General features: G+C 46.4%; 1 protein-coding gene across 8 annotated transcripts in view; it reads right to left on the reverse strand.

Annotated features, from left to right (window-relative positions):
• The window catches only part of AGTPBP1 (ATP/GTP binding carboxypeptidase 1), a 184074-nt gene extending 169802 nt beyond the window's left edge, over positions 1-14272 (reverse strand). For 3 of the 8 annotated variants that reach the window (XR_008844922.1, XM_056524315.1, XM_056524381.1), the window contains exon 1: positions 2957-3093. The gene's annotated coding sequence lies outside the window, so the exon portion shown is untranslated. Of the gene's footprint in view, positions 1-2690; positions 2754-2775; positions 2831-2865; positions 3112-14157 lie in introns of those variants that run through there. The other 5 variants (XM_056524334.1, XM_056524371.1, XM_056524322.1 and 2 more) reach the window with 5 other exon arrangements.
• Positions 14273-14533: the final 261 nt, after the last annotated feature.

Raw genomic sequence — 14533 nt, forward strand, 5'->3', positions numbered from 1 at the left:
TATATATATATATATATACGCTTCTATTTTGCAGGTTTGAAAAGTGCAACAGAGCACACCGAGTCCCACAAAATAAAAGTATATGTATTGGAAATTAGCCACATGTAGACTATGCCAGTTCCATTAAAGTGAATGGGCTTGCCTTGGCACACCTGGATATACCACTATGCCGACATAAACCTCGGATCTGTTGGCTGGACTCAGCATATACTCAGTCTAGATATAATGTCCTGCTCTACTGTGAAGAAAGCCTCACACCTTAATGCAAGGGGGCAACGCAGAAGAGATACTAAATAAAACATTTTTATAATAAAACATTTCTATATCTCACTTTGTAATGATGATGGGGCCCACAGTTTTACCTGGTAGACCCTGGTGTAAAGCTGCATTCCCATCACGTTTATGGCATACGGCGGGAGAATATTAAAACCGATTCATTTCAATCAGCCAAACGGAGTCAGCTAGTAAAAGACCCTATACCTTGTGCTGGGCGGTAGAACAAAAAATGTGTATGACGGTATTTTCCAAACTTATGGCGGTTCCACTGTATTTTTAATTTATTTCACTCATTTCCCCCTAACCCAAGCCCCCACCCTCGAATTAATTATCAGCAGCAGTGCGCTGGGGAGCTAATCATATATGACCCGCGGGTGCTGCTCTGCATTTCCTCTCCCCCACCGAATTAACCGATCAGCTGCAGCGCTAATCATGTTACCCGAAGGCGCTGCTCTCCTTCTCCTCCTGTGAGCCGCGGCTGCTGGAAATGAATGAGTTGTGAGCCGCTGATCAGAAGTTCTGCAGCGCCCGCGGCCCACTGGCTTTCTGTGTTTGCAGGGGGAGGTGACAGCTTCCGTTCTCCAAACAGAAGTCCTGCGCCTGTGGCTCACAGGAGGAGAAGGATAGCAGCGCCTGCGGGTAACATGATTAGTCCTCCGATGTGAGGACAGCGCTGCGGCGGTTCATTCATTCGAGGGGGGGGTGGGGGAAGGGGCCCGACCTGTATTGCGGCATAGGGAAAAATTCATATCGTACAGAAAAAACACACCTGTATTCAGTATGAACCGGCATACCACCCGTCACTACCTATACCAGTGTTTCCCAACCAGGGTTCTTCCAGCTATTGCAAAACTACAACTCCCAGCATGCCCAGACAGCCTTCGGCTGTCTTGGCATCCTGGGAGTTGTAGTTTTGCAACAGCTGGAGGCACCGTGGTTGGGAAACACTGCCCTATACAGTCCGGAAATTACCCAAATTAGGCTGGTTCACATCACGTTTTCCCCCATACGGGAGCGCATATGGCAGGGGGGAGCTAAAACCTCGCGCTCCCGTATGCCTTTCTATGCGCTCCCATATTTAATTCATTTCAATGAGCCGGCCGGAATGAAACGTTCGGTCCGGTCGGCTCATTTTTGCGCCGTATGCGCTTTTACATCCGGAACTGAAACCGTGGTTGACCACGGTTTTAGGTGAGGGGAAAAAGCGCATACGGCGCAAAAGTGAGCCGACCGAACTTTTCACTCCGGCCGGCTCATTGAAATTTATTACATACGGGAGCGCATAGAAAGGCATACGGGAGCGCAAGGTTTTAGCTCCCTCCTGCCGTATGCGCTCCCGTATGGGGGAAAACATGATGTGAACCCACCCTTACTAGCTGAATGGGGTACAGCAGGAAAATGGCAGCAACCATTCCTTTTTTTTAATTCTCTGCCATATAGTCCTAACACGATGTAAATGCAGCCTTAAAGGGGTACTCTGCTGGAAATCATTATTTTTTTAATCAACTGGTGCCAGAAAGTTAAATAGATTTGTAAATTACTTTTAGGAAGTTCTTTTTTTAATGTCCTTTCTGTCTGATCACAGTGCTCTCTGCTGACACCCCAGTACGTATTAGCAACTCTCCAGAGTAGGAGCAAATCCCCATAGCAAACTTATCCTGCTCTGGACAGTTCCTAAAATGGACAGAGATGTCAGCAGAGAGCACTGTGGTCAGACAGAAAATACATTTTAAAAGAAAAGAACTTCCTGTGGAGCATACTGAAGCCTATAAGTACTAAAAGGATTAAGATGTTTATTTTTTTTAATAGAAGTAATTTACAGATCTATTTAACTTTCTGGCACCAGTTGATTTAAAAAAAAAAAATAAATAAAAAAAAAAAAAATGTTGTTTTCCAGGGAAGTACCCCTTTAAAAGGGGTTTCCATAGTGGAATACCCCTGTTATAAGTCATGTGGTGATGGACCTGTAATAGTACCATATGGCACTGCCAGGGGGGCTCTTCTACGCAGACAACCACTTCAGTGAAGTGGACAGATCAGTGCTTGGGACTACAGCATATACAAGATCAGTGCTTGGGACTACAGCATATACAAGATAAGGGTCTCCTTCTGACGCTGGGGGAGGTCTATACCCTACATCAGTGGTCTCCAAACTGTGGACCTGCAGCTGAGGCAAAACTACAACGCCCAGTAGATCCATGCCAGGGCATACTAGGAGTAGTAGTTTTGCAATATCCGGAGGGCTACATTTTTAAGACCACTGTCCTATATCCTGCATCATTATGGTGAGCCCTGTATGTGTAGGCTCCCTCTGGCCTGGGCAGAAGTAGAAGCAGCAGGGGGCACACCATGATGATGTGTACAGAGCTGGACTCATATGACATCAGTGTCTGACACTCGTCCATATTACCCACACAGCAGAGATGACAGCCCCACTGCCCATTGCTACACACAGCACTAACGAAATAGGACGCCTCCTGTCTCCATGACAACACGTACCCCAGCACACATACACACTACACAGCTGACAGGTGCGGCCACTGCAAACCTCCTCCTCCCCCCCTCCCCGGCCACTGCCGCAGCGCTCACCACCCAGGCCTCACGAGCTGACACACGGGCTCCCGGCTGTCCGCCGCTCCTCCGCCCAGGCTCACTTCCCCAAACAGAGACAAGCGCGCACCTCAATAGCAGCAGCACGAACCGAAGGAGGAACGGCAGGTCTAGGCTGCTAGGATCCGATGATAGCAGTGTGGGCGTGGCCAGGAGACACACACACCTAGCGCGCAGGGCGGAGCCGCCGTTCACACAGCTTACTATTAGTGTTGCTCTAAAGCGCCCGTGCTTGTTCAGGGGGGCGTGTTCACAAGATGTTGTGGGCGTGGCTTTCTAGCCTATTGGACGCGCTGCAGTAGAGGGGCTAACGGTGGTTACAGCGGAACCTAGTGGCACAATGTGGGCAGTGCGACCCTCATGGTGCAGACCTGTGTGAAGTGTATTCAGGAGTTACATACTACTATATACACCAACAGATATATCTCTGCTCATATATAGAGTATTAATTGCATTTATCAGAGTGGAAAAATATTAAATTACGGTGTCCATTTTAGGACATTGTCAGTCGTCAGCTGTAACTCCGTCCTCCATCAGGTGAAACAGCGTCCCGCCTCCTGCCACAGACCAATCGCCGTCGGTCGTCAGCCGCAACTCCGTCCTCCACCAGGTGAAACGGTGTCCTGCCTTCTCCCTCGGACCAATCGCCGTCAGTCGTCAGCCGCATCTCCGTTCTCCGCCAGGTGAAACAGCATCCCATCTCCTCCCACAGACCAATCGCCGTCGGTCGTCAGCCACAACTCCGTCCTCCACAAGGGGAAACAGCATCCCACCTCCTCCCTCGGACCAATCGCTGATTCGTCAGCCGCAACTCCGTCCTCCGCCAGGTGAAACGGTGTCCTGCCTTCTCCCTCGGACCAATCGCCGTCAGTCGTCAGCTGTAACTCCGTTCTCCATCAGGTGAAACAGCATCCTGCCTCCTCCCACAGACCAATCGCCGTCGGTCATCAGTCGCAACTCCGTCCTCCGCAAGGGGAAACAGCATCCCGCCTCCTCCCTCAGACCAATCGCTGTGAGTCGTCAGCTGCAACTCCGTCCTCCGCCAGGTGAAACGGCGTCCCACCTCCTCCCTCACACCAATCGCCGTCATCCTTCAGCCACAACTCCATCCTCCCTCATCTCAAACTCCCTCGTCCAAAACGCCGTCATGCCTCAGACGATTCTCCCTCAGATGCAACTTCCTGCCGCATAGCAGAGCTGACACTGCACAACACTGTATAGCAGAGCCGAAACGGTGAAACTTGCACGTGTCTAATACAGACACTACATGTTTTACAGAGTCGGTATAGCAGAGCCGACATTAAATAGCGTGTACAGCAGAACCCGTATAGCAGAGAGCCAACACTGACTCGGCTCTGCTACACGGCAGGAAGATTTTTCGTCTGAGGGATGACAGAGTTTCGGATGAGAGACTTTAGGATGACAAAGGAGGGAATTGCGGCTGACGCCTGACGGAGATTGGCCCGAGGGAGGAGGCGGGACGCCGTTTTACCTGACAGAGGACGGAGTTGCGACTGACGATGTCCTAAAATGGACACCGTATAAAATAAAACATTTATTATAAGAGAAAAGCCAGCGTGGATGATGTGAAAAGCAGAGTCCCGTTTATTCAGTAAAAGTCCAGAGACACAAGTTGAACACAAAGTAACAATTATTACTACATTTATAAGGTAGCTTGTGTATGGGCTTCATGGTAAACATAATATATTTATTTTGTTTCAGTCGTCTTTATTGTTTACTACAAAATTATATATTTTTTTATATTACATTTTTTTAAATCAACTGGTGCCAAAAGGTTAAACAGATTTGTAAATTACTTATACTTAAAAATCTTAACCCTTCCAGGACTTAATCAGAGGAAGTTGTATAGTTCTTTTTCGTCTGAGCACAGTGCTCTCTGCTGACACCTCTGTCCATGTCAGGAACTGTCCAGAGCAGGAGCAAATCCCAATAGCAAACCTCTCCTGCTCTGGACAGTTCCTGACATGAACAGAGGTGTCAGCAGAGAGCACTGTGGTCAGACTGGAGAGAACTACACAACTTCCTCTGTAGTATACAGCAGCTGATAGGTACTGAAAGGATTAAGATAGAAGTAATTTACAAATCTGTTCACACGTACAGTGTTCTGTGCAGATTTGATGCGCAAGATTTCAAGCTGTGTGCAGTTTACATTGAAATCTGCAGCAGAAAATCCTGCGCATCAAATCTGCACAGAACACTGTATGCGTGAATAGACCATAAAGGAGAAATTTGGAGGAAAACTTTTACCTTCCCCTGTGCCCCAGCTGCAAAAACAAACAAAAAAAACTTTAGCTCCACTTCCTACTTTCCCCCGTTGCGACGGTGGTCCGAAGAACATCATTATGGACACGAAGCGGCTGTTTGCATCCACTGCTCCATAGCCCCCTGTTTGTCTCTGCCCGTATTATCCCGTTACCTGTTCTGTTTATGTGGTAGAGGGTGTGAGATGCAGGGCAGATGGAATTACCCTAGAGGCAGATGGCATTAACCCCTTGTATTCGTGACACCAGGGCATGGTTTATCCTCAATACCACCCGAAGGTATACTGCTGGATCCTAGGCTAGGCACAGAGGCAATAATTACTCTGACGCCAAGTTATGGACAACGATAGCTTTACTGAGTGACAGATGGTACAGTCTATACAGTGTAGCCGGTCCCACGGAGGTGACCAGTGACTTCAGAGACCTTAATGGCTTGCAAGGACTAGTAGTAGTAGTAGTTTTGGACAATTTAGTGCAGGTCACGTTGACTTGACAATAGATGCCAGTGACTGACTTGACTGGAGACAGACTCAGCTATGACTTTAGCTTACTTGTAGACTTGTACCTTGTGGCTGCAGACTTGACTTGAGGCTCCTATGGACTCCAGACACACTCTTAGGCTCGACTGCACCTCAGCAAAGACTCAGGAACTAAGGGGGACATGTATCAATGTTGGTGTATAATAGACTGAAATTTAGACATTTTCAGGTGGTGCAAATTTTGCGCAATTGCGCCAAATTTACCATTTTAGCGCAAGCCCCTTGATAAATTGGACTGAAAAATCACAATTGATCCAAGGTGGACAAGAGTGGAAGTTGCCTGGAAAAACGTTCTATCCTGCATCAAGGTATGTTGGTCTATGCAATGTTACATGTCTGTTGTTCCAAAGGCAGCTAAAATAAATGTTTTTTGCTCTCTCTCTGTTTGTTTTGCAATTTAATTCATAGTAAAGCTGTTATTTGTGCATTTTCCTTTTACATTTAGATAATGTCCCAGTCCGTTCTGTTAATTTTGTCAGCATGTGAGATGTTTTACACAGACTTTAAATTGTGCCAGACCATGATTTTCTGTCTGGGACATGATTTTAAAATTCCCGTATTGTAGGCCCTAGCAAATTACAATCAGGTCGGCAGTCCACTAATAGTTAATGGGTACGTGCATGTTCCTGCATAGATACCATTTCAGCTGCTTAGAGATTATGAAATCGCTTCTGTTGAGCGGACACTCAAATCGTGTTCTGAAGACGACCAACATATTCACATATCTTTATGTTTTTATGGAGAAAATATTCAAAATCCTAAAAAAATTACATGTTGATAAATGTAAAATAAAGGATGGTGACTACATTGTGACCTAACAATGTCTTTAATTTATAATATGTTTGTATTTTTTTTGATGTTCAAAAAAAAGCTTTTTATTGAAAACGAAAATAACGGAAAGCACTGGCCAATTACATCACATAATCTATAAACACTTGCAAAAATAAATAAGAGATGAAACCACTATTAAACACCCATGCTTGCTTGGCTTAAAACAGTGTAGCATCAGACCAGGGGAGGACACAGACAACAGAGGGCCCCTGTGCAAGCAATATGCCTGCCCCCCCCCCCCCCCCCCAGGTAATATGTTTGCTAGGTAAGCAGGTAGTACGTTTCCAAGTAGTAAATTAGGTAAGTAGAACATTCTCTAAGTAGGTAGGCAAGTAGTAAGTTTGCAAGTTATTTAGGCAGGTAGTAAGTTCAGTTGGTAGGAAGGCAAGTAAAAGGTTTGCCGCTAGGTAGGTAGGTTACCGTATATACTCGAGTATAAGCCGACCCGAATATAAGCCGAGGCCCCTAATTTCACCCCAAAATCCCAGAAAAAGTTATTGACTCGAGTATAAGCCTAGGGTGGGAAATACATCATCCCCCCCCCCTGTCATCATCCAGACCCCCGTCATTAACACCCTCATCATCATCACCCTGTCATCATCCCCCCTTCATTATCACCGACTGTCATCATCCCCCCTTTATCATCCCACCCCCCCCTTCATCATCCCCTTGTCATCATCCCACACCCCCCTTCATCATCCCCTTGTCATCATCCCTACCCCCCTTCATCATCCCCTTGTCATCATCCCCTTGTCATCATCCCCACCCCCCTTCATCATCCCCTTGTCATCATCCTCTTGTCATCATCCTCTTGTCATCATCCCACACCCCCCCTTCATCATCCCCCTGTCATCATCCCACACACCCCCCCTTCATCATCCCCTTGTCATAATCCCACCCCCCCCTTCATCATCCCCTTGTCATCATCACCACATGTCATCATCATCACCGCTTGTCAATGTCTGATAGAGTGGTCTTCAACCTGCGAACCTCCAGATGTTTCGAAACTACAACTCCCAGCAAGCCCGGGCAGCCATCGGCTGTCCGGGCTTGCTGGGAGTTGTAGTTTTGAAACCTCTGGAGGTCCGCAGGTTGAAGACCACTGCGGCCTTCAACATCATCCAGCCCCCTCTCACCCCCTTTAGTTCTGTACTCACCTCTGCTCGGCGCTGGTCCAGTGCTGCAGGACTGTCCGGTGGGATAGTGGTTCCGGGCTGCCATCTTCAGGCTTCGGGCCCGGAATAGAGGCGTTGCCTTGACGATGACGCAGAGGGACGTTGGTAATGAACGTACCTCTACGTCATCGTCAAGGCAACGTGACTATTCCGGGCCCGAAGAGCGGAGAAGAGGCCCCCCCGGTGAAGATGGCAGCCCGGAACCACTATCCCACCGGACGACCTCCCCACCGGACAGTCCTGCAGCACCAGACCAGCGCCGAGCGGAGATGAGTACAGAACTAAAGGGGGTGAGAGGGGCTGGATGATGTCGAAGGCCGCAGTGGTCTTCAACCTGCTGACCTCCAGAGGTTTCAAAACTACAACTCCCAGCAAGCCCAGACAGCCGATGGCTGCCCGGGCTTGCTGGGAGTTGTAGTTTTGAAACCTCTGTCGGTCCGCAGGTTGAAGACCACTGAGGGCGGAGAGTTCACTCGAGTATAAGCCGAGGGGGGTGTTTTCAGCAGGAAAAATCATGCTAAAAAACTCGGCTTATACTGGAGTATATACGGTATACTTTTGTTAGGTAGGCAGGAAAAGCATTTGCTAGATAGGTAATATGTTTGGTTGGTAGGTGGGTGGCCACGTTACATTTGGTAGGTAGGCCCTTAGTCCAGTGTTTTCCAAACAGGCTTTGGCTGTTTGGGCATGCTGGGAGTTGTAGTTTTGCAACAGCTGGAGGCACTCAGGTTGGGAAACACTGGACTAAGGGCCCAACTACCCACCAAAATTCCACCTTCTGCTGCAAAACTCTAACTTCCAGCTTAAGACTGTCCGAGCATGCTGGGAGTTGTAGTTTTGCAACAGATGGAGAGACAATGTTTCGAAAACACTGCCGTAGTTAGTGTTTCCCAACCTGGGGGCCTCCAGCTGTTGCAAAACTACAACTCTCAGCATGCCCGGACAGTCTTAAGCTGGGAGTTAGAGTTTTTCAACAGCTGGAGGCACCCAGGTTGGAAAACAATGGACTAAGGACCTACCTACCAAACCTGAGTGTCTCCAGCTGTTGCAGAACTATAACTCCCAGCATGCCTGGACAGCTAAAGACTTTCAGGGGAATGCTGGGAGTTGTAGTTTTGCAACAGCTGGAAGTCCCCAGGTTGGAAAATGCTGACTAAGGCAGTGTTTTCAAAACAGTGTCTCTCCAGGTGGTCCAAAACTACAACTCCCAGCATTCCCGGACAGTCTCTAGCTGTCAAGGCATGCTGGAAGTTATAGTTTTGCAACAGCTGGAGGCACACTCATTTGTAAACACTGGTGTAACACTGGAGGCACACTGATTTGTAAAACTGGTGCTGAAACAATGATGACACTGAGCGCACCGTGATTCACTGACCTGCAGGAAAAGCAGAAGGCGGCGAACAGAGAACGGGACACCAATATTGGAGCAACGGGGGAGCATAGACAGTTGAGTTAGTTTCTTTTTGAATAATTTTCATCCCTGGCACAGTGGATAAAACTAAAATAAAATACTAAAAAAGCCAGCAAGTAGAAGTAAAACATCCGTCTTTATTCAGGGTTCTTCCTTTAAAGCCTTCATGGTGGCAGACAAACCGTGAACATATCAAAAATATGAAATATTGCACAAACAGAGGGGGGTCCCAAGCATGGCTGACGCGTTTCTGATCTATCGATCCTTACTCATAGCCTGTAGATCCTCAAATGAGGCACCCTTATATACTCCAGGGCATTTTCCCCATTCCCACAGGAAGGGGAGGGACAGGTCCACATCACATGTGCGCGTGATTAAAACAAAAACATGGGACCAAACACAGATAAATTATTCGGAGACATATCAGTAATGTAATATTAAATCTGTTTTGCTATTTAGACCATGGGGTTGAATGCAATTCAAAAGATAAATCCACATGATTTCCCTATTGTGGAGGGATCGAATATGGTCACCTCCCCTTTTATTTAGGTTCACCTTCTCAATGCCTGAGAACCTGAGGGAAGTGGTGTCTGAATTATGACATATTAGAAAATGTTTAGATACGTTAGAAATGTTCGAGCTTAAAGGGCCAGCAGCATGTCTAATGTGCTCTTGCATGCATTTTTTAAGGGACCTTTTGGTGGAACCCACATATGTTAAGTGACATTGTGTGCACATGATTTTATATAAAACAAAAGTGCTATCACAGTTTATAAAGTTGTGAATGACATGGCATTTGCCATCCACCGTACATTCTATTTTCTGGCATTTTTCGGCAAAGGGACATACCACACACCGCGATTTACCGCACTTGTGGAAGCCCTTGGTGCTAATCCACTGGGTGGTAACACTAGCCGTGTCCACCATACTGGGAACAAGGAGATTGGATAGAGTAGGTGCCCGCCTCGCTGCAAATCTCACACCTGACTTTATAATCTCCCCTACCGTGGGATCTGTTGATAGCAAAGGTAAGTGTTTAATTACAATGCGTTTGATGTCATTAAATTCTGGACTGTACGTGGTGACAAATGTAGGACAATCTTGTGATTCAGTTGGTTGCTTACTTGTTAAAAGGGATTTTCGATCCATAGGATCCACTCTCGACCGAGCTTTTTTCAAGAGCCATCCAGGGTAACCTCGAGCCGCCAGGCGTGTGCATGCTGCATCAGCTTCCCTGCGGTACATCTCGGCGGAAGAACTGTTCCGCTTAATTCGTATAAGTTCACCTACTGGTATTGCTCTTACTGTTTGTTTGGAATGGCATGAATTCGCCCTTAGGATGGTATTGCCTGATATCTTTTTTCTGTAAGGATCAACCTCAATTTTATTTGTATCAGGGTTGCCACGTAATATGACATCCAAAAAGGGGGTTTCACTTTTACACCATGTGTGGGTAAACGTAAGATTGAACCGATTATTATTGATATATGTCATGAATGCATCAACGGTCAGATGGTCAGACGACCAAATAATGACCACATCGTCTACATACCTCCCATACCATGCGAGGCATGTGGAAAATGGATTGGTGTCAGAAAAAATGAACTGCTCCTCCCACCAAAAAACAAAAAGCTTAGCCCGAGCTGGTGATGACTTTGCTCCCATTGAAGCACCCGTGCGCTGCAAATAAAAATTGTTACCAAACATAAAATAATAGTGTTTTAACACAAAACCTACCACCTCAATAATGTAATGTCTCAAATCCACAGAATATTTAGAAAATCTCATCAGTATATCCGAGATAGCTGATAATGCCAGGTTTTTCAGAATACTGGAATAGAGCGATTCATTGTCGCAAGTAAGCCACGACAGAGAATCGCTCCATGTGAATTCATCCATGATTTTTAGCAAGTGCTTAGTGTCCTTGATATAACTTGGGCATTGCATAACCAGAGGTCTCTAAAAGCAATTTGTTCTGCTAACGTATGCATTAGTGGTAAATCAGGGTTTATAGAAAGTTGAGGTGGGTCCGATGGTTCATCAGCATTTTCCACCAAAAAATGTTTCTTAACTGTTAAAGTTCTCACAAATTTATTTATATCCAAAATTGTCCGATAAACATCAAAATGATGTGTAGGAGAGAAACCCAGTCCTTTCCACAGGACCGAGGTTTCTTCATCTGTAATGATTTGTGCAGAAATGTTAATGACTTGAAAATCCTCTTTTATTACTTTTTCCGTTTGTCCTTGTTACGCTCCGAAGCTCTTCTTCCTATGTTTTCTGCCACCGCGCCTTCCTCGTTTTTTGACTGTCTTCTCGCATTGCGATTCTTGTGAGTGTTCACATATTGTGGTTCTGAGTCCCCGCTAGTGTCCGTGGTATCTGAACAATCTGAATTTTCAGTAAACTCCTGGTCAGAAGAACTAAATTCACATGGAGCGATTCTCTGTCGTGGCTTACTTGCGACATTGAATCGCTCTATTCCAGTATTCCGAAAAACCTGACATTATCAGCTATCTCGGATATACTGATGAGATTTTCTAAATATTCTGTGGATTTGAGACATTACATTATTGAGGTGGTAGATTTTGTGTTAAAACACAATTACCGTATTTATCGGCGTATAACACGCACTTTTTAGGCTAAAATTTTTAGCCTAAAGTCTGTGTGCGTGTTATACGCCGATACACCCCCAGGAAAGGCAGGGGGAGAGAGGCCGTCGCTGCCCGCTTCTCTCCCCCTGCCTTTCCTGGGGTCTAGAGCGCTGCTGTCGGCCCTTCTCACCCCCTGGCTATCGGCGCCGCTGCCCGTTCTGTCCCCCTGACTATCGGTGCCGGCGCCCCATTGCCGGCGCCGATAGCCAGGGGGAGAGAAGCGGCGCCGACAGCCAGGGGGAGAGAAGGGGCAGCGGCACCCATTGCCGGCGCCGCTGCCCTGTTGCCTCCCCCCATCCCCGGTGGCATAATTACCTGAGTCGGGTCCGCGCTGCTGCAGGCCTCCGGCGTGCGTCCCCGGCGTCGTTGCTATGCGCTGAACGGCGCGGCGCATGACGTCAGTGCGCCGCGCCGTGCATAGCAACGACGCAGGGGACGCGCGCCGGAGGCCTGCAGCAGCGCGGACCCGACTCAGGTAATTATGCCACCGGGGATGGGGGGAGGAAACGGGGCAGCGGCGCCGGCAATGGGTGCCACTGCCCCTTCTCTCCCCCTGGCTGTCGGCGCCGCTTCTCTCCCCCTGGCTATCGGCGCCGGCAATGGGGCGCTGGCACCGATAGTCAGGGGGACAGAACGGGCAGCGGCGCCGATAGCCAGGGGGTGAGAAGGGCCGACAGCAGCGCTCTAGACCCCAGGAAAGGCAGGGGGAGAGAAGCGGGCAGCGACGGCCTCTCTCCCCCTGCCTTTCCTGGGGATATATCGGGGTATACACGCGCACACAAGCACCCTCATTTTACCATGGATATTTGGGTAAAAAACTTTTTTTACCCAAATATGCTTGGTAAAATGAGGGTGCGTGTTATAGGCCGGTGCGTGGTATACCCCGATAAATACGGTATTTTATGTTTGGTAACAATTTTTATTTGCAGCACACGGGTGCTTCAATGGGAGCAAAGTCATCACCAGCTCGGGCTAAGCTTTTTGTTTTTTGGTGGGAGGAGCAGTTTATTTTTTCTGACACCAATCCATTTTCCACATGCCTCGCATGGTATGGGAGGTATGTAGACGATGTGGTCATCATTTGGTCGTCCGACCATCTGACCGTTGATGCATTCATGACATATATCAATAATAATCGGTTCAATCTTAAAGGGGTATTCCAGGCAAAAACTTTTATATATATATCAACTGGCTCCAGAAAGTTAAACAGATTTGTAAATGACTTCTATTAAAAAATCTTAACCCTTTCAGTACTTATGAGCTTTTGAAGTTAAGGTTGTTATTTTCTGTCTAAGTGCTCTCTGATTACACCTGTCTCGGGAAACGCCCAGTTTAGAAGAGGTTTGCTATGGGGATTTGCTTCTAAACTGGGCGTTGCCCGAGACAGGTGTCATCAGAGAGGACTTAGACAGAAAAAAACAACCTTAACTTCAGAAGGTCATAAGTACTGAAAGTATTAAGATTTTTTAATAGAAGTAATTTACAAATCTGTTTAACTTTCTGGAGCCAGTTGATATATAAAAAAAAGTTTTGGCCTGGAATACCCCTTTAAGTCCCAGGATGCCCTTGGTCCTAGTGGGGTTAAAATGTCAAAAGATTAAAATATATAAACTAAGAAGACACTGTGAAGTACGGGGATATACTCGGCAGGCCTGGAGAAATATTTTTCTAAAAGATGTTTTTATGTACTTGATGTATTTCTAGGTGTATATTAATATATATATATATATATATATATCAAAGAAGAAAGCAGCACTCCTAAAGCGTGAGTAGGTGCCTCCAGCTAGGATCCGGGTCCAAGATCCTGCATACGTAGTTCCAAGGAAAATGCTGTGGCACTCAAGGTATGGTGAAAAAATAAAAACTATTTATTCATCCCAAATGTGCAAAGAGCGATGTTTCAATGGTCTCACACCATCATTATCAAGTGGCTTGATAATGATGGTGTGAGACCATTGAAACGTTGCTCTTTGCACATTTGGGATGAATAAATAGTTTTCATTTTTTCACCATACCTTGAGTGCCACAGCATTTTCCTTGGAACTACGTCTGCAGGATCCTGGACCCGGACCCTAGCTGGAGGCACCTACTCACGCTTGGAACTATATATATATACACAAATCAAAAAAAATGTTGCAGTCTCTTGTAATACCTTTTTTATTGGACTAACAGAATTTTGTAGAGACAAGCTTTCAGGATTCCTCCCTTTATCAAGTCCAATAGACAAGGACTAATGATCAAAGGACTTGATAAATTATCAGGGAGGAATCCCAAAAGTTTGTCTCTACAAAATTCTGTTAGTCCAATAAAAAAGGTATTACAATCTGCATCACTGGACTAATACGGCTACTCACATTTACTATACAGATATACACATACCTGAAGATGGTTTAGAACCCTGTGATGTCACACATGCTTGTGATGATGTCACCGTAAGCTGTACAAGGAGGTGCGCGCCGGCTGCAGTCTCTTCAGTGTGTTTTGCATTCACAACCTGTGGTGCAAAGTGTTTGTTAGAGAGTTTCTATTTGCGATAGAGAATTCAAGATTTTGACCGTTCCTTGTCTGAAGAGAGAACCACAAGGTAAGTCTCAGCCTCTTCTATTCATACATACACAGGGCATTTTGTTTGACAGGGTTTTTTTTATTGTTGTTGCTTTTTTTTTAATCAAAAAAAAAACAAGAAATTAATTTCCAAAAGAAATAACAAAAGTTATATTTCTCATAGCATTGTGACAATACTTGGCTTAGGCAT

The sequence above is a fragment of the Hyla sarda genome, chromosome 1, assembly GCF_029499605.1.
Source record: "Hyla sarda isolate aHylSar1 chromosome 1, aHylSar1.hap1, whole genome shotgun sequence".
Classification (NCBI taxonomy): Eukaryota; Metazoa; Chordata; class Amphibia; order Anura; family Hylidae; genus Hyla; species Hyla sarda.